This window comes from Magnolia sinica, chromosome 5 (assembly GCF_029962835.1).
Source record: "Magnolia sinica isolate HGM2019 chromosome 5, MsV1, whole genome shotgun sequence".
Lineage (NCBI taxonomy): Eukaryota > Viridiplantae > Streptophyta > Magnoliopsida > Magnoliales > Magnoliaceae > Magnolia > Magnolia sinica.
Genome location: NC_080577.1, coordinates 39166258 through 39190000, shown reverse-complemented (window position 1 = coordinate 39190000; position 23743 = coordinate 39166258). Strand labels below are relative to the sequence as shown.

Here is a 23743-nt window from a genome sequence, read left to right as displayed (position 1 = left end):
TATGCAAGACAGTGAGTTAAAAGCCCAACAAGTAATAATAAATCCCAAGATTCAATACACATCATGTTATATTAGAATATCAACAAAATATGCTAGCTATCATATAAACATATCCATAATCAAGAATCACCAAGGCCATGGCTGCACACAACTTCCGACCTGCCAATTCCCATTCAGTCGAGATTCTCCCAAGTCATACACAGGGATAAGAATATCGCTCCTACTGGATTTATTTCTCTCGCTCGTAATACAAAACATGAGTAGCCCATTCTAGAGCTGACTAAACTCCTTCCCCAGCCATGGTATTCAAAATCGGTTACGTAACGGCCGTAACGGCCATTACGTAACGGTAGCGGTCATAACCGTTACGCGTTACGGGGTTGAAACGGCCGTAATGGCCGTTTCAGAAAAATGGGCCATAACGGACTTGTAACGGTCCTATAACAATGATTTTCAAAAAATAAAAAACGGCCATAACGGCCGATACGGGGTTGTAACGGCCGTTACGGCCCATATCATAACGGTATTACTGTTTTGGAACACCTTGTCCCCAGCCCTAGGCCGCAACCTTGGGAGGAAGCCCTATTGGTAACAACTTAGGTTCTAGTTGAGAACTTTGCTCGAGAATTTAAGGGCCGTCTATTCCTAAGTTGTCTAGTGTTCATTGTTGACATCATATTTCAGATAATTGCATATATCACAAAAGCATTTTATATAATAAGATTCATGAACGCATGATGAATGCATGCTAGAAATACCATCCTGGTGTATTGTTACTTACCTAAAGGTTCTATTCTTCTTTTAATCCGCCCGAGCTTTTTGGATACAATTTTCTTTGATTCGTCGATTGGTTCTCGATTTCTTTTCTTATTAAGTCCCCTTTTAATTGTTATGCCAACTTGATTTAAACAACTATTATTCGTAAACACAATTTTGACCGTTGATTGGAAAATCAAATCCTCAAACTATCAATCCATACCTTCGGTTTAGTCCTATCGCACATTTGGTTCATGATTTACCAATCTTAATCGTTCATTTTGGGTTTATCTTCATATAGGCCTAAGAGCCTTTTGAACCGATCGTTAAACTTTGATTAGAACAGTTGATCTAGGGTATGGTTGATTGGATCTAAGTTTCTATATACTTAATCTTCCAGTTTGATCAATTTGACCCTTGTTGGATGGTTATGATTAGTTGGATTGTTAGTCCAAGGGTTTAGATCATTTCATTATATGTTTTGACATATTTCCTATGGTTTGGATTGAACTAGTTCATGATGTTATGTTTAAGATCAAGGTTAGGTCATATCGGGTTCAAGATAGCCTACTTGCGACCTTAAGTGGATTATCAGGTCCATTCATTAATCAAGTTTCACCTAGATCTTAGAATCTTGTTTTTTATTTTTATTTTTTATTTATCATGATTTAAGTGAGTTTGAGGCCATGATTAAATCCTATGGTTTGTGTTTGGAAACCAATAGCCCACTTGGATTATGATCTAGGGTTGGATCATCCAATTTGATACTTTAATCAAGGTGCAATCACATATGGCTTGATATTAACACCAAGTTCATCATCATACAGAGTGGTCCATCTGTTATTACCGTGGATCAAGATAATATGCCCATTCACTGTCTACGATGGATGATGTGGAATATTTACGACCCGATCCACATGGACAGTGTGAAACACCTGCATTTCATCACACATGGGCAATCACTTAAGGTCGACACAACTTTTATTAGGGTTCATAATTATTAAGGGCTACCTACATTGTCCATTGTTTTCGTCACTGTACCCTCGTCTAAAAGTAACAAAACTTGGTATACATGGGTAACAGACTGTGGGCAACCAACTTAGCAGTGTGGATCACCCTTATGTGGTGGGGACCCACTCATGCATTGGGGTTAACATTACCACTCATCTGGGTCCCTAATCACAGAGAATTATTACTATTTATAGGTCAAAATTAAACAGATTTAGGAATTTTACCATATAGATCGTCTAATTATCAACTAAAAGAAAAGAATGTTTTTAATTGTGGGGCCCAACACTGATAGAGATCTACATCCAGTGGTTGATCCCACTAATGATGTGGTACTAGGACAACTCTATCTACTCCACATCAGGGTGTGTGGCCCACATGATCATATTTGGGGGAGGTGTGGACGTACATACGTTCCACGTATGGAAACATGGGACGTCCACATCTCTACCCTAGAGATGGGGTGCAATAGATCTCCTCCATTGATTTGTAGGGTCCAGTCACGTAGATCCCATGTTCCAACTCTGACCTTAATCAGATGGACGCCTGGCCCCACCATCATTTTAAGGGCCACCATTCTTATTGATGTTGTGATTACACTACTAGGTTAAAAATTCCAAAATTCGAAACATACCTCTACTGGATGGAAATAGAGCAATTGGATGACCTAGTTTTGGAATCGGAATGGGGGGTCCACCTAGATTTAGGTTTGTTTACAAGGAGATAGTTCGTACGGGCTAAAGGAAGGTGTGCCCGTCCTTTTAAAAGGATTTCCATATTTGAAACGCGTCGGGTGTTTCCTTTTACATCTATTACTACAATCAAGGAGAGAGAAGATCTCTCTATTGCGGTGCTTTTTAGGGCATGAACATGCACCACCAACGTGGGCCCCACACCCATAGATCATACAATCCATTTTGTCCATTCTATTCACAGGAGAGTTTTATGGTTCCTAAAATTAATCTTTTAGTTAGGGGATGATCGGATTACACTAAATTAATCTTGCCCCTTTACTAGTTTGAGGGTGCATCTAGGTTAGGTACTCCATAATTATCCAAAATGAGGTTGTACATGTGTGTATACATGTCATGCATGTATGTCACAAATGGTTATGAAATACTGAATTCTAACTATATTGAATCATAGGCCATGATGTACATGTGTAGGGAAAATTAGTGTCAATGTTCAAATATGCATGATAGATGAGATAATTGGTGGTAATGATGATGTCTTATGCACTTGCGCATGATCGAGCAAGATCTAAGCATGTATGATACGATCAAATCAGATAACATGATAGATCTACTATAGTGAATCATATGAAAGCAATTTGACATAAATCAGATTACTAGATTGGTCAATATCTTTGATAAACTTTGGCCTTCCATACATTTGACCTCATATCTATAGTTCTACTCAGGGAAAAATTATTATTCTTGTACCATTCTGAAGATTATAACATGATTAACAAGATGACCCACACACATTGGATGGATTGTTCTCTAAGATGATCAATTTGGAGGATTTAAACCAACCGTTCATTGATTGAACTATTTATAGCATTTGTATTGGTGATCCGAATGTAGGTTTACGTTTTATATGCCATTGATGTATGATCCATGGTTCGAATCGGTGTTTCGTTGGACAGATCGACTTATATCCACAATCAAGATTCATATGATCCACTCAATGGTCCAATTTGTTCTCAATTTCTGAAAAAAAAAATTTACACCCCTAAAATTTGTTCGGTATATTTATATTCTTCCCCTCTTAAAGGAATTTCGGCCCGAAATTCTACATAACTTATGTGAAAAGTTCAAGATACTTTTCTTTTTTCTCAGCATCAAGTTCCCATGAAGCTTCTTCCTTATTGTGGTGTCCCCATTGGACCTTAACTAACGGAATCATCTTATTTCTCAGAACTTGTTCCTTATTGTCTAGTACGCGTACTGGTCTCTCGATGTAAGATGCGTCTTCGCGGATATCTAAAGATTACCAATTTATAACATGGGATGGATCTCTCTCGTACTTACAGAGCATGGATACATGGAATACATTATGAATACCAGCAAGCCGTGGAGGTAAGGCGAGTTTGTAGCCTATAGGTCTGACGGATTCTAAGATTTCAAAAGGCCCTATAAATCGCGGAGCTAACTTGCCTTTCTTCCCAAATCTAATGACGCCCTTAATAGGAGACACTTTAAAAAACACGCGGTTGCCTCCTGCAAACTCCAAGTCTCTTCTTCTGTTATCGACATAGCTCTTCTGGCGACTTCGACTAGTACACAGACACTCTCGGATGATTGCAATCTTCTCGGTTGCCTATGGCGACTCTAATCATTACAAAGACGCTCTCGGATGACTGCAATATTCTTGGTTGCCTCTTCTATCATTTCTGATATGACCAATTCTTTTCTCTTTTTTCCAGCAAACAACTTGGTAATCTACAGGGTCTACTGTACAAAGCTTCAAACGGTGCCATACCTATGCTAGACTAATAGCTATTGTTGTAAGCAAATTTTGCCAAATGTAGATGATCGCTCTAACTCCCTTGAAAGTCCATAACGTTGGCACGAAACATGTTTGCTAATATTTGGTTAACTCTTTTTGTTTGACCATTTGACTGAGGGTGATAAGCAATGGTAAAATCTCGAGTTGTTCCTAGAGCTTCCTGAAAAGTTTCCTAGAAACACGATGTAAACCTTGGATCACAGTTCAATACAATGGACACCGAAACACCATGTAATCTCACAATCTCTTCCATGTAAATTTGACATAGCTTCTTCATGGAATATGTCATATCTATAAGAAGGAAATGTGCAGATTTGGTGAGTCGGTCCACAATCACCCAAATTGCGTCATATCCTTTTCTTGTCTTTGGTAATCCCATGACAAAGTCCATAGATATGTGTTCCCACTTCCATTTAACCATCGGTAAAGATTGTAACTTCCCTGTCGAATTTTTGTGTTCTGCTTTCACTTCCTGACATGTAAGACATCGTGACACATATACTGCTACGTCCTTCTTCATATTTTTCTACCAATATTGCTTGCGCAAATCATGGTACATCTTTGTTTCGCTTGGATGTATCGTATACTTGGACTCATGGGCTTCATTCGGGATATCTTTCCTAAACTCTTCATCTTCAGGGACACAAAGTCTATCTGGGAATCTATACGCCCCATCTGATCCCATCTTCCATTCCGAGTATGGTATCTTCATCATTTCTGCCACATGGTTCTGAATCCGTGGGTTTGATTTCTGATTGTCTATGACTCTATTGATCAGGGTCGGACGAATGGTTAGATTTGAGAGCCTAGCCACTGTATCCAGTATATCAACTTGAACATTGAATTCTTGCAAGGTCTCCAAGGCTTCCCACTCATGCATTTTCATCTTGGCCATTAAATCAAATGGTTTATGACTTAAAGCATCGCAACTACGTTTGCCTTGCCGGGATGATACTGTAGATCGAAATTGTAATCCTTGAGGAACTCGATCCATTGTCTGTCTCATGTTCAGCTCCTTTCGCGAAAAGAGATACTTCAAACTCTTATGGTCTGAGAAATGTTCGAACTTCTCACCGTAGAGATAATGTGTCCATATCTTTAGAGCAAAGACGATTGCTGCTAGCTCGAGCTCGTGCATCGGATAATTCTGCTGTGAACCTTCAATTGTTTAGATGATAAGCTATCACACGGCCTTGTTGCATGAGCACACTACCTAATCCCTTGTGTGAGGCGTTGTTGTAGACAACAAAACCTTCGCCTTTAAAGGGTAGGGTTAGCACTGGTCTAGAAGTCAACTTCATTTTTAGCTCGATAGAAGGCTTGCTCACACTCTTCATCCCATATGAATTTCACTTCCTTCTTGGTTAGATGAGTTAAAGGCACTACTATGCTCGAGAATCCCTCTATAAAACATCTGTAGTAACCTGCTAATATTAGGAAACTACATATATCTAAGGCATTCGTGGATCTTTCCTAGTTATACACAGCTTCAACCTTCAATGGGTCGACTGCTATACCTTCTTGTGTAATCACGTGGCTCAAGAATTTAACTTCTTCCTTCCAAAACTAACACATTTTCGTTTATCATACATCTGCTGCTCGCAAAGCGTCTGAAGTGCAATCCTAAGATGTTGCTTGTGCTCCTTTTCAGTTTTTGAATATACCAGAGTATCATCTATGAACACCACAATGAACTGATCCAAATACAATTTTAGCACACGATTCATTAGGTTTGTGAAGATTGCCGGGGCATTAGTTAACCCAAACGGCATGACCAAAAACTCGTGTCCGTACCGGGTTTGGAAAGCAGTTTACTGAATTTCTTTCTCCTTTATCCTCAATTGATGATAACCTGATTGTAGATCTAATTTTGAAAAGTATTTGGCCCCCTTTAACTGGTCATCTATTCTAGGCAAAGGATATTTGTTCTTGATAATAACCTTGTTCGGCTATTAGTAGTCTATACATAATCTCATTGAGCCATCTTTCTTCTTCACAAACAAAACATGCGCTCCCCAAGGTGACACATTAGGACGAATAAACCCTTGGTCCATCAGCTACTCAATTTGATCCTTCAATTCTTTTGGCTCCACAGGTGCCATTTGATACAGGGCTATAGACACGGGTGTAGTACCAAGCATCAATTCAATACCAAAATCGACCATCCAACGCGGAGGTTACCCTGGTATATCTTGAAATACGTCTTGGAACTCACAATCCACTGGAATTTGGTCCACAATACTCCTTAGCTGATCACTACTATCGTCATTTGCGATTACTAACATTAACAAACCTGTAGGTGATTTCTCCTTCTGCTCGACCGAAAATTGAAACGAAGGTTGTCCAGGTATCTGAAAAGCAATTCTCCTCTGAATAGTTGATACGGGCGTGATACTTCACCAACCAATGCATTCTTAAGATTATTTCGAAATATTCCATGTCTAATACTACCAAATCTGTGGGCATTACAACACCCGAAACCTTAATAGGGCACGACTTACATATTCGTTTAATCGTAGATGTTTGACCTACTGGGGTAGATATCACTAATTCAACCTCTAAATTTTCAGGAATTAATCCTAATGTATGTACATACTACCGAGAGAGGAACGGATGAGATGCTCCAGTATCAAACAAAAATTTGATAGGCAAAGGATAGGTGATTGAATTACCCTTATTGTCTTCTCCAGATGTTCCTTCCGTTTTCGGTGTCATAGTGTACGCTCTTCCTTGTACGCTGTTTCTGCCACGATTGCTGGTTTCTGCCATATCGAGGTTGATTCCCCTGGCTTTGGCTACTTAGATGTCCTGCTTCCACCGAGCTGCAGCTTTGGTAACCTCTAGGTCCTTTCTGCTGCTAAGGAAATGTTCTCCATTGGAATTTTTGAGCCCTCGTTGGTGATGAGTGTTCACGCTTTAGAAAGCACTATAGTAGAGAGATCTTTTCTCTCCTTGATTGTAGTAATGGATGCAAAAGGAAAAGCCTGATACGTTTCAAATATGGAAATCTCTTTAAAAGGACGGACGCACCTCCTTTTAACCCGTACCAACTATCTCTTTGCAAACAAACCTAGATCTAGGTGGACCTCATATTTCGGTTCCAGATCCAGACCATCCAATCGCTCTCTTTCCATCCAGTGGAGGTATTTTTCGAATTTTGGAATTTTTGATAAGTAGTGTAATCACAACATCAATAAGAATGGTGGACCTTACACTGATGGTGGGCCAAACATTCATTTGATCAAGGTCAGAGTTAGAACATGGGGTCTATATGACTAGACCCTATAAACGAATGGAGGAGATCTGTTGTACGCCATCTCTTGGGTAGAAATGTGGACGCCCCATGTTTCCACCTGTGGAACGTGTGGACATACACACCTTCCCCAAATCTGATCAGGTGGGCCACACCTTGATGTGGAGTAGAGAGAACTATCCCACTGCCACATCAGAGTGGGATGGACCATTGGATGTAGATCTCTGTCAGTGTTGGGCCCCACAATTAAAAACATTGTTTTCATTTATTTGATAAATAGACAGTCCATATGGTAAAATCCCCAAATCTGTTTAATTTGGACTTATAAATAGTAATAATTCTCTGTGATTAGGGACCTAAATCGTCAAATCTGGTGAGCCTTGATGATCATAGATTGCTTGAATTATGAACTTTGATATTAAATATCATTTTATATGAAATTAGTGAATATGAATCTGGCGTATGGTCCAGGGTTGGTGGGGACCATTGTGGTGGACCCAGTATCAGATAGATCTGACCTGGATCAACGTAGAAATAATGGATCATGGGTCCCACTACAAAAATCCACCATTATTTAGATCTAACAACACTATGGCTATGATGATATTTTTCATTTATACTATTTTCGTTTGTAAGTAAGATTAGCGGGTTGGATCATAGACCCTAGGCGTGAAGGCTCCAATTTAGATGTGGCATGAGCATGATATGGAGATGTACCTTTCTGGACATTGTCACCATGAATTCTCCCTGGATATGGGAGGATATTTCTTCAAATATTAGAGAGAGAGAGAGAGAGAGAGAGAGAGAGAGAGAGAGAGAGAGAGAGAGAGCGCCTAGTGCCTAAGTGTGAACGGCCAGGGCTGGCTGACCCTACTCATGGTCTTTGACCCATGATGGAAAGTGGACCCTACCCAAGGCATTCTGTATCCGTTACGATACGCCCGTAAAGGCCGATACGTATAAGTAACGACTATGATTGTTACACGATATGGGAGTGAAACGGGACAGTTGGCTTTTTGGGACCGTATCGACCATTATGTTGGCCGTAAAGGCTGTTATGGGGCAAAACAACCGTTACCCCCACACCAGTCAAAAAATGACAACTTTTTTCCTTTATTAAATCCATTTTTCTTCTCTCTTTTTTACACTCTTATTCCAAAAACTCTTCTAGATCATTTTACAATAGATTTCGACCACGCTTACTATAATTTTTAATATTAAAACCGTAGATTGAAGTGATTTGAGAGAATAAAAACTCCAAGGGCCTTCTTTTTAAAAGATTGAAAAAAGTAGTATTTATACATTTTTTCTAGTTCTAATACTTGATTGTGATGTGTAAATATTAGATACATATTAAATTACTAATCATGTTCACAAATTCACTAGACAGCCCGATACAACACTCTCACCAAATAGTGGACCGTTACACTATCATAAACATGTTCAAAACAGAAAATGAATACATATTTGAAATATTTACATTATTCTGGAATCTGTAGATATTTTTTCAAAAATTTTCAGGCAAAAGAAAATTTTCAACCGTTACGGGGGTCGTAACGGTTGTTACGCCCCTGTATCGGCCGATACCCGTATTGGTAATGGTGGTAACTGTTACGGCCACCGTTACCGATATGGAATACCTCGACCCTACCTCATATAAATGATCCAAGCCCCCCATCTACTGCCCAAGATTCCAGGTCTCCTTGTGGACCGAATTTCATATTTTTTTGAACACATGAATAAACTTTTAGTCAAGAATAAAGAGGAAGGGACCACCTTCCAAGATCCATGAATGGGACCCTAGATAATATCCGAGGACAATTTTGTTGTTGTACAAGTAACAGATCGTGGGGAGCATAATAAGCAAAATAGATTTGCACTCCATGTGTGGACCCCACTTTAAGATAAAAACTTGGATATCGTGAGTATACTCACGCAGAATCCAATAGATATTATGGGAGATATGTGATTTAATTAAAACAGGAAAGTGTTGAGTGATCCACACTCAACAGTTACCGCCATTACCAATAGTATTATGGGGTCCCACCATAGAAGGGTGATCCACACTGTTGAGTTGTTTGCCCACAGTCTATTACCCGTGTATACCAAGTTTTATTATTTTTAGATGAGGGTACAATGATGAAAATAATGGATAATGTAGGTAGTCCTAGATAAATATAGACCCTGATAAAAGTTATGGACCTTGAGTGGTTGCCTATGTGTGATCAAGTGTGGGTGTTTCACATTGTCCACATGGATCGGGTTGTAGATATTCCACACTATCTATCATGGATAGTGAATGGGCATACTATCTTGATCCATAGTAGTAACAGGTGGACCACTTTGTATGATGATGACCTTGGTGTCAATATCAAGCCATATGTGATTGTACCTTGATTAAAGTAACATATTGGATGATCCAACCCTAGATCATAATCCAAGTTGGCCATTGGTTTCCAAACACAAACCGTAGGATTTAATCCTGTCCTTAGACCCACTTGAATCATGATAAAATAAACCTAGGATTCGTAAGATCTAGGCGAAACTTGATTAATGAATGGACTTGATGATCCACTTAAGGTTGCAAGTGGGCTATTTTGAACCCAATATGATTTAACCTTGATCTTGATAATAAGATTATGAATTAGTTTGACCCAAACCATAGAAAATGTGTCAAAACATATAATGAATTAATCTAAACCATTGAATTAATTATCCAGCTAATAATAATCGTCCATTAAGGGTCGAATTGATCAAAATGGAAGATTAAGTATATAGAAATCTAGATTCAACCGACCATACCCTAAATCAATAGTTCTAACCAAAGTTTAACAGTCAGATTAGAAGGATCTTAGGCGTTTATGAAGATAAACACTGAACGGTGGAGATTGGTTAATCATGAACCAAATGTGCGATGTGACTAAACTGAAGGTATGAATTGATAATTTGAGGATATGATTTTCCAATCAACGGTTAGAATTGTGTGTTAACCAATGTTGTTGAATTGCATATGCGATCATGTGCGATCGCATATACCTATGTGCATATGCGACTGCATATTATTTTCTGAAAAAAAAATAAAATTGAAGAATATGGAAACATTCAAAAAAATTGTAAAAAAAGAAGTTAAGGGTAACTTTCCCAAGTTAATAAATAGCTAAGTTTACATATTTAAAATATATTTGAGAGAAGTAAAATCAATTAAACAATGAATTAAACATCAAGTGCTTAAATCTTGATCTTCCATCTTCCAAGAGAGGTAATGTAGGAGAGAAAAATTAAGACCACTTGGAAGTAGGAAATGTAAGAGAGAGAGACCACTAGGAATTAAGAAATATAAGAGAAGAATAGAGTAAGGGAGTTTTGGAGTGATAATATTGCAAATGGGGGAGGTTTGGAAACCTTTTTATAAACAGAAGTTTTTTTACAAAAAAAATAAAAATTGATGTGCCAACCGTTGGCTAATATCAATATGCGATCGCATATATTTGCATATGCTACATGCGATTGCATATGCGCATATGTGGTCGCACATGACAACAGTGGTGTTAACGAATAATAGTTATTTAAATTAAGTATGAAAGTAACCCTATTGGCATAACACTTAAAAGGGAACTCAACAAGAACGGAACTAGTCAACAAATCAAAGGAGATTAGCGGATTAAAAGAAGAATATAATCTTTGGGTTAGTAAAACTACACCAGGATGATATTTCCAGCATGCATTCATGAATCTTATGATATAAAATGCTTTTGTGATATATGCCATTGTTTGAAATATGATGTTGATAATGAATACCAGACAACTAGGGGATAGACGTCCCTTAAATTCTCGGGCAGAGTTCCCAATTGGTACTCGAGTTGGTACCAATAGGGCTTCCTCCCAAGGCCATGGCCTAGGGCTAGGGAAAAAGTTTATTAAAGCTCTAGAATGGACTACTCATCACTAGACTCCATGTTCTGCACTATAGGCAAGAGAAATCAATCCAGTAGGAGTGGTATTCTTCGTCATGCGTAAGACTTGGGAGAATCTATACTGAATGTGTGTCGGCAGGCCGGAAGCTGTGTGCAGCCATGGCCTTGGTGATTCCTAATTATGAATTTGTTTATATAATAACTGGCATATATATATATTTTTTTGATATTCTGATATAACATGATATGTATTGAATCATGCAATCTATTATTACTTGTTGGGCTTTTAGCTCATGGTTTTGTATACGGAAAACCATCTAGGAAAAGATACAGTGTAGGCGTCTCCGTGAAGATGACTTCGGCGATTAACTGGCTGGAGAGCCAAAAGAGAACGAGACAATTTAGTCTTTATTTTATTAAGTTGTTTTATATATTGATATTAAGTTGTTTTATGTATTGAGTTATGGGATTGAACTTAGGCCTCAGGGCCCTTTGATGTTTGTAGATGATTAATATTTGGTTATATATTATGATGTTGATGAATGTATTTTATTTTAGTAGATGAATGTATTATGGTTTGGTTATGGCATAATATAACAGTTAATACCTTGAACCCGATACTCGAATTGATGAAATTCGGATATCCGAGGTTGGGTTGAGAGATGCCATGATTTGGAAAGTGTAGTCAAGTAAGTTATTTGTTCGATCCTTCTACAAGGTGATCACTCTTGACGACCTGTGTTTGGAGTTGGATTCGTTAGCATTTGTTTGGCAATAAGTTGTTCAAATACATGTTCAAAATTGGAAATGAATAGATATTTTGGATCCTTAAATTTTTCTGAATTTGCCAATATATTTTTATATTTTTTCCTTTTACCCGTATAGGACTGTAACGGCCATTATGGCTTGTAGTCAAGTAAGTTATTTGTTCGATCCTTCTACAAGGTGATCACTCTTGACGACCTGTGTTTGGAGTCGGATTCGTTAGCGTTTGTTTGGCAATAAGTTGTTCAAATACATGTTCAAAATTAGAAATGAATAGATATTTTGGATCCTTAAATTTTTCTGAATTTGCGAATATATTTTTATATTTTTTCCTTTTACCCTTACAGGACTGTAACGGCCATTATGGCTTGTAGCATAACGGTACATGGCTGGCTATTACACTGGCTGTTACTGTTACTGAATACCTTGGTTGGTCCCCTGCCTATGTTGCGTGACCAAAACTGGTCACCCATTGTTGGTTCTGCAACTTACCAGGCTGGTCGCTCATTGAGTCTCGGGCTATTGTAGCTGGGTCCTTTGTATGTTGACTTCTTTCAATATCTTTTCTTGCCCAAAGACTGCATTGCGTCTAGAGCCAATGTGGACCATGAATACGAGGTTGCGGAGATATCAGAAGTTGGCTGTAGAGATAACTTGGTTGCCCGAAACTGATGTTGCATATGCAATGGCATAACTGTGTTTATGCCAATGCATATGCCATTTTGGCCTGGTGGACCACATATGCCAAAATGAAATATGCAGTTATTGTGCCATTGGGGCTTATGCGGGCTGCATAGGGAAGCATGTGACTGCATAAGCCATGGTCATGCGATTATGCCATCGCGTGCACACTATGCGATGGCATAACCTTCCAACGGTTAAAGACTGTTGGGACTTATTTTTTGCTTCATTTTCTCTCACTTTTTGCCCATAGATAGGCATTGCCCATGCACCATTTTCACAACTCTCTCTCTCTCTCTCTCTCTCTCTCATTCTAAGTCTCTTAACTCTCTTTACTCTCTCAAACTCTATTACTCTCATTCTCTCTAAAATGACATTAATAAAATTTATACGTTCTTTTTTTTTTTTTTTTTTTTTTTAAAATTTTAAATTTCACATTTTTTAGTATATGCATTTATTTGAGTAGTTGTTACTTGTTAGTTGACTTGTTATAGTGTCACAGTCTAATGAAACTGTAAAAAACAATTTCCTACACTTGCAGTCTTTTTACATAAATTTTCTTTTTATATATATATATATTATTTTTCCTTGAATTTCTCTCTCTCTCTCTCTCTCTCTCTCTCTCTCTCCCTCTCTTTAATATATATATATTTTTCATAAAAAAAAAAGTTTGGGGCGCTGTGCCATCGCATATGCGATTATGCAATTGCATAAGCGCACAAACCCCTTGGGTCGCACAGGATCATTTATGCCATTTGACAACATTGCCCGAAACTTGTGTTTGTCGCCGATGGCTTGATCACTCTTGATATGGTGCGGTCCATGGTGCCCTAAACCATTGGCTTGACCATTGGAGTGTTGCAAAAATCAGGACACTCATTTGAAGTTTCAGTCTTAATCTTTGGGAGCGAGCATTTTGTAGATCCAAGCCTTTCATAATGCCCCTGCTGATGATATGAATGTGTATGCATGGATGTGAAAATGGATAGGCCTCGCCACGACGCCATCTTTGTTAAAAAACCTGTGCAGTTGTAGGTACATGTGTTTGTTTCTGTGTGCTTCATTTTTTTTTTTTTTTTTTATATCTGTATGGCATCAAGCACAGGTGTTCGTTTCTGTTTGCTTTGTTTTAAAAAAACCTGTATGGTATCATGATCAAGCATTTGTTTGTCTGCTTCTTCCGCCCTTATCTCTTGGTACACATCCACTGTTGTAGGTGCAGGCTGGTACAAGGAAAAAATTGTTGAGGAAGTCCAACTCCATGAAGTCATATGCCTTTTCTACATCAATCTTGAGCAAGAAGTCCCTGTTACTCCTATGATACTTTCTAGTGCATTCATAGGCATCTGCCAATTCCTTGGGGATGTTGTACCCTGCTACAAAGCAGTTTGCACTGGCTAGATGATGAAATAAAGAACTTCAGAAAGACTTGCCAATTGGACTGATTAGGTTGGAAGTCTTGGACCCCTTTCGCACCCTCGAGGATTAAGAAAAGAAAAGAAAAGAAAAGAAAAGAAAAGGGCATTTTTGTCACTACTCAAGACCGCCATCCAAAAGAACTCAAACACCTGGCATAACCCTCCCGAGCGAAATTCTAACTGGTTCGATCAAAGATCTTGGCAAATCAGTCGTATCCTGGAATGCATTCACACTCCGCATCCATGCTGAAACTTTCTTTCATGGCCACGGCCTCCCCTGTGAGGCTATCAAATGACAAACCATCAAGAGTCGGTCTTTTCTAGTTCATGCCTGTGTACAGATTCAGGAAATAACATAGAATGTGCATGCAGATATGGGTCTCCTCTAATAGGATCTCTCTCTCTCTCTCTTAGTGCCAGTAATGTGTATAAAGCTGTTTCCTCTAATATGGCTCGTCTCCTTTCATGTTCAGATCTTTTAGAGCAATATAGTGAAAGTAGAGCTGTTTTGAGTTCGTCTTTTACCAGTTGCTCTGCAAGACTTCTTTCAAGAAGGACAATGTCAAGAGCTGTGTTCAGACTCTCCTTACCAAAATGCTCCTCTCAGGATTGGCTATCAGTTTCGTCCCTGTTTTTAAGAACCTCAATCTTCCCTAACAACAGACTCTTTTTGGTGGTGTCCCCAAATGCATCTTTACTCCGGATTAACTTCTTTTCTTTTGTTTGTTATTGCTTGGTGTTGTTTTGTTTGCTTGTTCTTTGATTGAATAATATTTCATCTTTCAAGAAAAAAAAAAAAAACTTCACCATAATGAACCTTTGCCTCGCTTTTCCATCAACCAATAAAGATGTCCACCACTTTTTAACTGAACTCACGAACTCAGGGTGTTGAGGCCACAAATTCCTTGAACTGTAACAGCAACTGTCCTCAGAAGTCAGTCCACATATGGGGGGCGAAGTCAGCCTGTGGTTGGAGAAAGAACTGCTTACCCAGCCTCCATTAATCAGAAACCTGTCTAAACAATTGATAACAGGGCCTTCTTGATTGTTAAGACCAAGTAAATCTGGCACTGTTCATTGGCAGATCGACGTCCCTCTCTCTCAACAAAATCTGCTATCCACGCATGCCAATGGTTATCGGAGATCCCCCCTCACCCCTTCTCATGCAAGTACCTGATCACATATACATGACTCCCAATGTGCTAGGGGAGATTCCCTCAAGCTAAATTTGGTCATTAGTTATTTTGGAAATCTGGGCCTGCTGGATTCTGAATGGTAGCTGTAGGGTGGATGAAATCATATTCGGAACACGATTCACTTAATATCATGAAGAGGGCGAGAGATGAGCAGATCCAAGTGAAAAGATTAGAGACAGAAATGGATGAGGAATTTACTCCCAATTAATCATGGAGCTGATTGGGAGGCAGACAATGATGACGATGACCTCCTATATAGTTGATTGGGTCTCAATACCTACGTCTGTAATTTCATTTAATTCTGTTTTCTTTGTTTACTTGTGCTTTATTCTGCCAAAGTCTTCAATTATTGCCATGTCTTGTGAATGTTCTAAGTGCATTAACTGTAGATGCTTTATTACGCCCTTCATTCTGATATTCTTAAGCCTGTTACTATTGAAATATCTGATTGTGGTGGCTTTTGCCCATTTACTGATACTGATAGTATTTCACACAGTATATGGCAACCGGTATCTATTTTGCATTTTTTTTCTTCATTGTTTGTATCCAAGATTTGGCCCATTTACTATACGGCTAATTTATGGGAATTGGCATGCTTATTTCAGTGGAAGTGGATTGTGTCCGGTCCCCGTCTGTCTCTAGCAAGGAACAGGCAGATCTGTGTGGGGGCCCACTGTGAATCTGTTTATCCACACCATCCATCCCTTCTCTCAGATCATTTTAAGGTATGAGCCCAAAAATGAGGTAGATTCAACGCTTAAGTGGACCAATCTGCCTAAAAATTTGGCTCATACCTTAAAATGATTTGAGAGAAGGGATGGCCGGCATGGATAAACAGATACATCACGGTGGCCCCCCACACAGATCTGCCCGTTCCTTGCTAGAGACGAGCAGGGGCCGGATGCAATCCGCTTCCAGTTTCAGTATACTCATTCTTAAAGAAGTAATTCTTTTTTATCATTTTTTACATGACATGTATGAGCTCCAGTGTTGCTTGCCTATTTCACAACTCACAAGTCAATATTGTAGAAAAAACTGATTTTTCCAACATCTGTTTGTCTTTTTAGTTTGAACCTCTTTAGTCAGCCATGTTTTCTGTTTGGGGTTCAGGTTTTCTTACTATACGATGTATGAGCTCATGTTTTGATAAATGCTTTAAATTTCAGGTCCGAGTGGATGAAGATGCTGGTGGGCATGGGCCATATAATTGCATTCATAAGCACTGTTATCAGCCAGTAATTTCTACCCTATATACAAACATGTGTAATACAAGTATGAAATAGCTTTCTACTTGTACCATTGAGCTTTCTGGGCTACTTTGTCATGTAAGTAATTTTCGTTCAACACTGGTTCCTGACAGAGTTGTGTGCTTTTCTGTTCACTTGTCATTTTCTGGTTGGTTGAACTTCTCTAACCTTAGTGAGAGAAGCAGTGCTTAAGCAAACATTCTACAGGCTTTATGTTTGTAAGGAAGGATTAGAACATGAGTGTGCCAACATTTTGCATGCAGAGGCATACATTTGTCCTGCCATCTGCAAATGGATGGTTGGCAACAGGCACGTATAAGTGGGGAAACGCCAACATTCAGATGGTTGGGATCAGCCATTCAATGCACCATTTGGGTTCTGGCCCCACCCTGAATTTGTGCATGTATTTCCCATGAGCATAAGATCATTTTCATCCACTGTGGGTTTTACAGGGATGGTGCGGTTTTCATTTTTAATCGGAAACTAAAACTGTGTCTGGAAGTATATCAAACCATGCTTTCAGTGAACTGTTTTTGAGGTGCCGTCAAGGGGTCTGATTTTTTGGTGGTTTGAATCATTGAAACATGAATCTTTCAACCACATGTATAACTGGAAACTTCTCAAATCTTTATGATGTGTTTCTTTTTGAGTGACGTTGGCCCACTTGATTATTGATTATACGTGCCATTGATCATCGGCCTGGTCCTGCCCCTCAAACAAAGTTGGGGCCCACGGTGCCCCTAAACCTGAAGTGCTGTTGAGGTTTCTGTTCAACTGGTGCATCCTTTCGTCTAAGTAGGCGATAGGCCAATTGAAACCCAAACGCAGCCAAAAGTGCTCTGATTTTTTTGTTTTGTTTTTGTTTTTGTTTTTTGTTTTTTTTAGGTTTTGTTTTTGTGAGTTTGTACTAGCTTCAACTTGGACACTCGAATTATTAGAGAGATTACCAAGGAAGGGTATCTACGAGAGAGAGAGCGAGAGAGAGAGAGAGAGAGAGAGAGAGAGAGAGAGAGGGGCACATAATTTCCTGAATCCATCCGCCACGTCTCCAAGGAAAAGAAGCTGCAATTCAGTGGAGTTGGAGCTTGCATTCTCCAAGAGGCTTTTATTTCCACTCGTTGGAATAGATTGCTCTGGTCTGGTATTGCACCTTGAGTAACCGTTCACCCAAGTAAAGCATCCACGGTCTCCTACTTGATGCGGAGGCCTAGTTTAGATCACTTGGTTAATATAACGGCCGTTTGGTGACTATCCTTAGTAGCCTCCATCCAACCTACCCTTGGGTTGCTATTTGTGAACGAACTGATGCCTGTGTGATAATCTACTCCACCTGGGAAGGGAAGATTTCGTCTTACCATATGATCCTTGAAATAGAGAGCTAGTGATGTCCTAGAGGGGGTGAATAGGATAATGCCAAATAATCAAAATAAATGCGGAATATGTAAATGTTACAAAAATTTTAATTGTTTGAGTATTGAAACCTTAATTCCAAATAATTTGTAGGATAACCTTCACCTAAAATATTAGGCAGTCCAAGATCAGTGAAACCTGAATGCACAAGATAATTATCCGAGGATTGAGGCCAGAGTTTAGTGGCTTCATGGCAGTAGTTCGCGGGTGGTCGACACAGCCCACATTGCTAGAATTAGATAACCTCCTAATAAATCAAGAGTATGGCGGCCCACGTTGTTAGAATTAGATAACCTCCTAATAAATCAAGAGTATGGTAACGGCTCTGGAACGGGTCACCAGGGTGCTGGAACGCAATCTCTTGAAGGTTCTCCGGGACCGGCCCTCGTTCTTTAACTTCCCTTCTTTCATCTATCCACGAGGTTGTAAAAAGAGATAAAAGGGCGGCTATCTAGCGGGAGTTGTTGTGGTTGTATGCCACAAGGTCCCAATAGACAAGGGGACAAGTGAATCATCGCTCGCCTTTGGTGAAAGCTTGTCATGACTGACGGACGGAAGAAGAACAAAACATTGACATCCAAAGACTTGTAAATGATCATATGATAGAACCCGATTAGTCAACCTCTTCAGTGGAGAGACATTCTCTGTCACAAGAGTAGGGCTGCGATTGAGAACGAATGACTTTTGAAATCAATCTTTCAAACTCGTAAGAGTATATAAAAGGATTACAACATTCACCACTGAAATAAAATAAAATACATCCAATCACAAAAAATAATAAAGCATTCACCACATGGCATAAGGAGTTATAGTGGTTCAGTGTTTAAAACAACCACACCTACTCCACTCCCAAAATTACTACCCTTGTAATTTTGGCTTTCACTATAAAAAGGTTTTCTCAGGATTACCTTAATAACCTGATACATTTCCTTGCGATTTTCACAGGCTATCACAATAAAAATCCAATTGAGATTTTCACACGTTATCTCAGACAAAATCTCAACTGAGATTTTTACAGGATATCGAGTTTTATAATATATATTTATCTTTAAATGTAGAAGACGTAGCAGAAGGACCTCTTTCTTAAACGTATATGACGTAGTGTTCAATCAGACAGAAAGAGTCTAGAGTTTTATAGATTTTATAAATTGAAAAACCCAAATGATACTTAATTCTATTCTCTTAGATCTTAAAGATGAGTATAGTTTACTCTCTTAGATTAAGACTTAAAAGTTCTGAGAATAAATGGAATTGAATAAGCTATTAAAATAAATTATAAATACCAACAAATAGCTTACTGAGGATTTGAGCTTCTCTTTCTCTTGCAGAAGAATTATGATAATAATTTTTTGTAATTTGGAATGAGAAAAAGACTCAATTTATAGATAAATAAGTTAGAACTTCCGCTAGCTTGAGATAGGCCTTGACTAGCTTGAGTTCACTGGATTCTGTTCAACGGATTTCGGATCACGCAGGATATGAATTGTCTAAAATTCGCCTAGCCCGAGGTGAAATTCTGCTGCTGAATTTCATAATTTGGCTAGCCGAATTCTTGCGAATTTCGAAAGTTGGTGGTGCTGGAATTTCACCCGAACTTTCTCGGGCTGGCCAAATTTCAAGCATAAGTTAGCCGAACTAAAACTCGGGCTAGCCGAATTTTCAATAAAAGTTGTTATTTTGCTCGGACTTGAAGTTGGGCTGGCCAAATTTCAAACAAAAACACTAGAAAAGAACCATGATAAAACAATTTTGAAAGCACCTAGTCCTAAGGTCTTTCTAGGGTTTATACCACCTGAGATATATCAAATATTTGAGTCACTTTGACTTGAACTTTCTCTTGAACTTCATTTTGAACTTTGTCTTGAATTCGGGCAACGATTTCTTTAAGAAGTTGTGCTGATCTTTTCTTGAACATAAGCCGATCTTGAGCTGATATTCAGGTTCTACTTTGAAGCACTTTTGTCTCACGAAATTTGACAACCTATGTATGCTCAACTTCATAAGCACTTACAATCCTCTTGTATTCCAGGCCAGTTATTGATGGTGGAGACTGTCAATAGTCTGGGATAAGGTTCATTTTAATAGCCCTAGTTCATAGTCTATAGCTCCAATCAGAGAATGACAGCTGATGGTTTAAAAGCTTTTAAAAAATACGCGATGTTTAAGATAATCTGGGCAATCCATCCAATTAGCCCCAATGTGGATTGGCCATGGCCCAAAACTTGCTTAATCGAACAGCCCAATCCCGATAAAGAGCGGCTTGGCAATGATGGAGGGCTAGAAAGAGTAGGTAGATAAGTTCGGCGGTGGTCAAATGTAAGATAAGAGGAGCAAAAGACGGCAAGAGACGATTTTTTTTTTAATGAATGCTCTTCTAGATGAGCACGAACGTTGATTTCTAAGTGGGCCCAGCGTACCTAACAAAAGAGAGAAAAAGATTCAACCAAGCAATAAAAAGGCTTCCAAAGTAGTGGGCAAAACACAAGCATTTGTTTGTTTCTTTCGTGTTGGTGATATCATTTTGAAAGAGGTCAAAAGGGAGCTGAGAGCTAAAGCTAAACGAACGATGATGACACTTGAGACAAAAGATCATCCACCCCATGCTTTCTTGTTGTTTTTAGTAAATGGAAGTGGACCAGGCATCTCCTTTGTCCTTTGCAACTTAACTATAAGCAAAAACCCCTCAATTTTCAAAATATAACAAACGTACCCTCTTTCAGCTCTCAATATGTAGCAAAAGCGCACACAAACACGCTCTCTCAAAGTTGCGTAGAATCCATGTATATTTGTCAAGGTTTATTCATATGCCACACGTGTACAAGGGCGCCCATCTACATCTCACACATGCCAACATCGGACATGGGTTCACGATCCCACCTGTTGATTAGGTGTTCCCAACATGTACGTTGCATGTGTTTTGAATATATGGAGTGTGCCATACATATATCTTGTGTCTTAATTAAATATACATAAATGTCTTCTCTATCTAGTTTATGTATATTCATAATAACACGTACATGCATTCACCAACAGATGTACAAATGTTATTAACACGTACATGCATTCACCAACGGATGTACAAATGTTTTCACTATATTAATTCTCTTCATGTATCTGTGACTCTTCACCAAAGGTCACCTAAAGCTTTATATATATATATATAAACCTTAGCGCCATTTAGAGAGAGTGCGTACAAACCAACAACAATCACGATTCTAGTACTGTGATTATATACATATTCTGTGAGGGATTGGGCTCTTTTGAATCACAAGGAAAATACACCAGAGCTTTGTTATATATTTGGAAAGCATAAACCATCTTCAAAAAGCAACATTGCAGTGTGCATTTAAGTGTGAAATCCATTAAATAGTAAATCTAGTAAATTGAAGAGAGTTAAATTCTTATATGGCCACTCTAGCCACAATTAGTAGGGTCAATCAATACTTTGTAAGACTTGATCATATTTTTACACACGCACTCACACCCCACATACACTCATGCACTCACACCACAGGGGATTTCACCACAATGGGTACTCACCCATGACCTCGTGTTGAAACTCTTGCTAGTTTACTACTGAGGCATGCGTAATGACCTACACAACCTTTTAGCTTTACGCTGCGGCTAAAGTGTGAACCTCTTATGCTCCTATTTCTTACCTATCTTCTTTCATCTCTATTAGTGGGCAGTATTTGGTCCAAATGGAAATGATTCTATCATTGATGTGTCTGCAATTCAATATGAATGGAAATATCCCACATCTACCTGTCTCTCTCCCTCTCATTTTTCCAAATCAGATCCATGATAAAGTTATGGACACGTTCACGAAACCAGAAGTCTTTGATCCTCTCGAGCTCAAACCTGATAATAAAATAGTGGCTTTAGCAATAGTGGTTGGAATTATTGTTCTAAGCCTTGCCCTAAATAAGGGAATCAATTACATCTCTAAGTGTTATGTATGAATAGAGTTTTATTTAGAAGAACCGTAGCCTTGCCATATATGAAAAGGCAAAACACTTAACTCTTGATTACTTGAGAGTTTAGATATTTAGTTGAAGTTAAATCACTTGATAAAGATAGACTAAAGTTAGGAACTTATATAATCTCGCGTGCTTTTGTTGGCCATGTGAATATTAAGGCTTATAGTTTTCTTAATTTAGAATATGATACTCATGTAATTATTGAGTCAGTACACAGACTTTTTTAAAATTATTTTTCCTTGCAAATATGATAAAATAATTAGAGAAGCTGGACACCTTAGTGAAAATAAAAGAAAAGAATTAGAAGGGAAAGAATATGATGTCCCTAATGTAATTATTAAGTCAGTACATATAAACTGTTTTAAAAGTATTTTTCCTTGCAAAGAAAAAAAATAATAAGAGAAGCTAGACAATTTAGTAAGACTAAAAGAAAAGAATCAGAAGACCTAAAAGTTTTTGAACTTAAAAGAAGTAGGAGGGCAAAGAAGAAAAAGAATTTCGATCGCAACTTTTAGTTACATATGATTGAAAGTGATCCATCTATTTATTTTGAGGTAATGGATTCTACTGATGCTTTTTAGTAAAAGAAAGTAATTGAGGTTGAAATGCACTTCATAACATCCAATAATACTTAGACTTTAGTAGACCTATCTCATAACTTAAACCTATTAGTTATAAGTGCATATTTAAAAAGAAACTTAGATCAAATGGAGCAATCAGTAAGTATTAAACTAGATTATTAGCTACATGGTTTAAACATCCCCACTCTCATGTTGTGGCCTACTTGAGTTTCCATTCTTCCTTTTTTGGAGTGGATGCCACACAGTCATGTTGTTAAACATATGTCTAAAATCTTGGATGTTCGATATTCTCAACCAGTCTAGGGACTGGCTCAACTAGTCAAGGGTTATATGCATATAGCGTGCGGTTTGTGCGCAGACTGTGTAAATTTGGGGCGTTTTCTAGGAATGTGCGTAAGTGGGAGTTTTCAATCTATAAATAGGAGTCCCTACTGCCATTCTAAGGTATGCTAAGGCTTTCTAAAGGTATTATATTCCAAGAGTTTCTAAAAGGGTATAGGGTTATCAAAGGGTGTAGCAAGGGTGAGATTTGATGTTGTTCGAATCGGGTAAGTCCTTTCTCTTTGTAATTTATGTTTTCATAGTGGAATTCTGTCGCTTTGTGCCATGTTTGTTTTTTTCAAAAGGGTTTTCCACGTTAAATCTTTGCGTTCTCTTGCGTTTGCTTGGTGCTCTTGAATTGCTATCCTAGATCCATCTCTGTGTGATTCCGCAGCTCAAATCCCAACAAGTGGTATCAGAGCAATCGTTGGGGCACAGATTTGAATCTGTAGGATTAACATCAATGGGAAGCACTAAGTTTGATATTGAGCAGTACTCAGGCAAAAATAATTTTGAGTTATGGAAGATTAAGATGATTAGTCTATTAACTAGGCAAGGCGAAGCCAAGGCTCTTGAGGAGTGGAAATGACTATGAAGGATGAAGAATGGGAGACTCTTGATTGTAATGCTTTAGCCTCCATCCGTTTGTGTCTCATAGATGAGGTTCTCTACAATGCTACGAGGGAGAAAACTACGGCTAAG

General features: G+C 38.5%; 1 protein-coding gene across 1 annotated transcript in view; it reads left to right on the top strand.

Moving 5' to 3' along the window:
* Positions 1–16971, top strand: part of LOC131245948 (ubiquitin-like protein 5) — a 35892-nt gene extending 18921 nt beyond the window's left edge. Inside the window, exon 2 of the mRNA XM_058245768.1 lies at positions 16669–16971. The gene's annotated coding sequence lies outside the window, so the exon portion shown is untranslated. The remainder of the gene's footprint in view (positions 1–16668) is intronic.
* The last annotated feature ends 6772 nt before the right edge of the window (positions 16972–23743 follow it).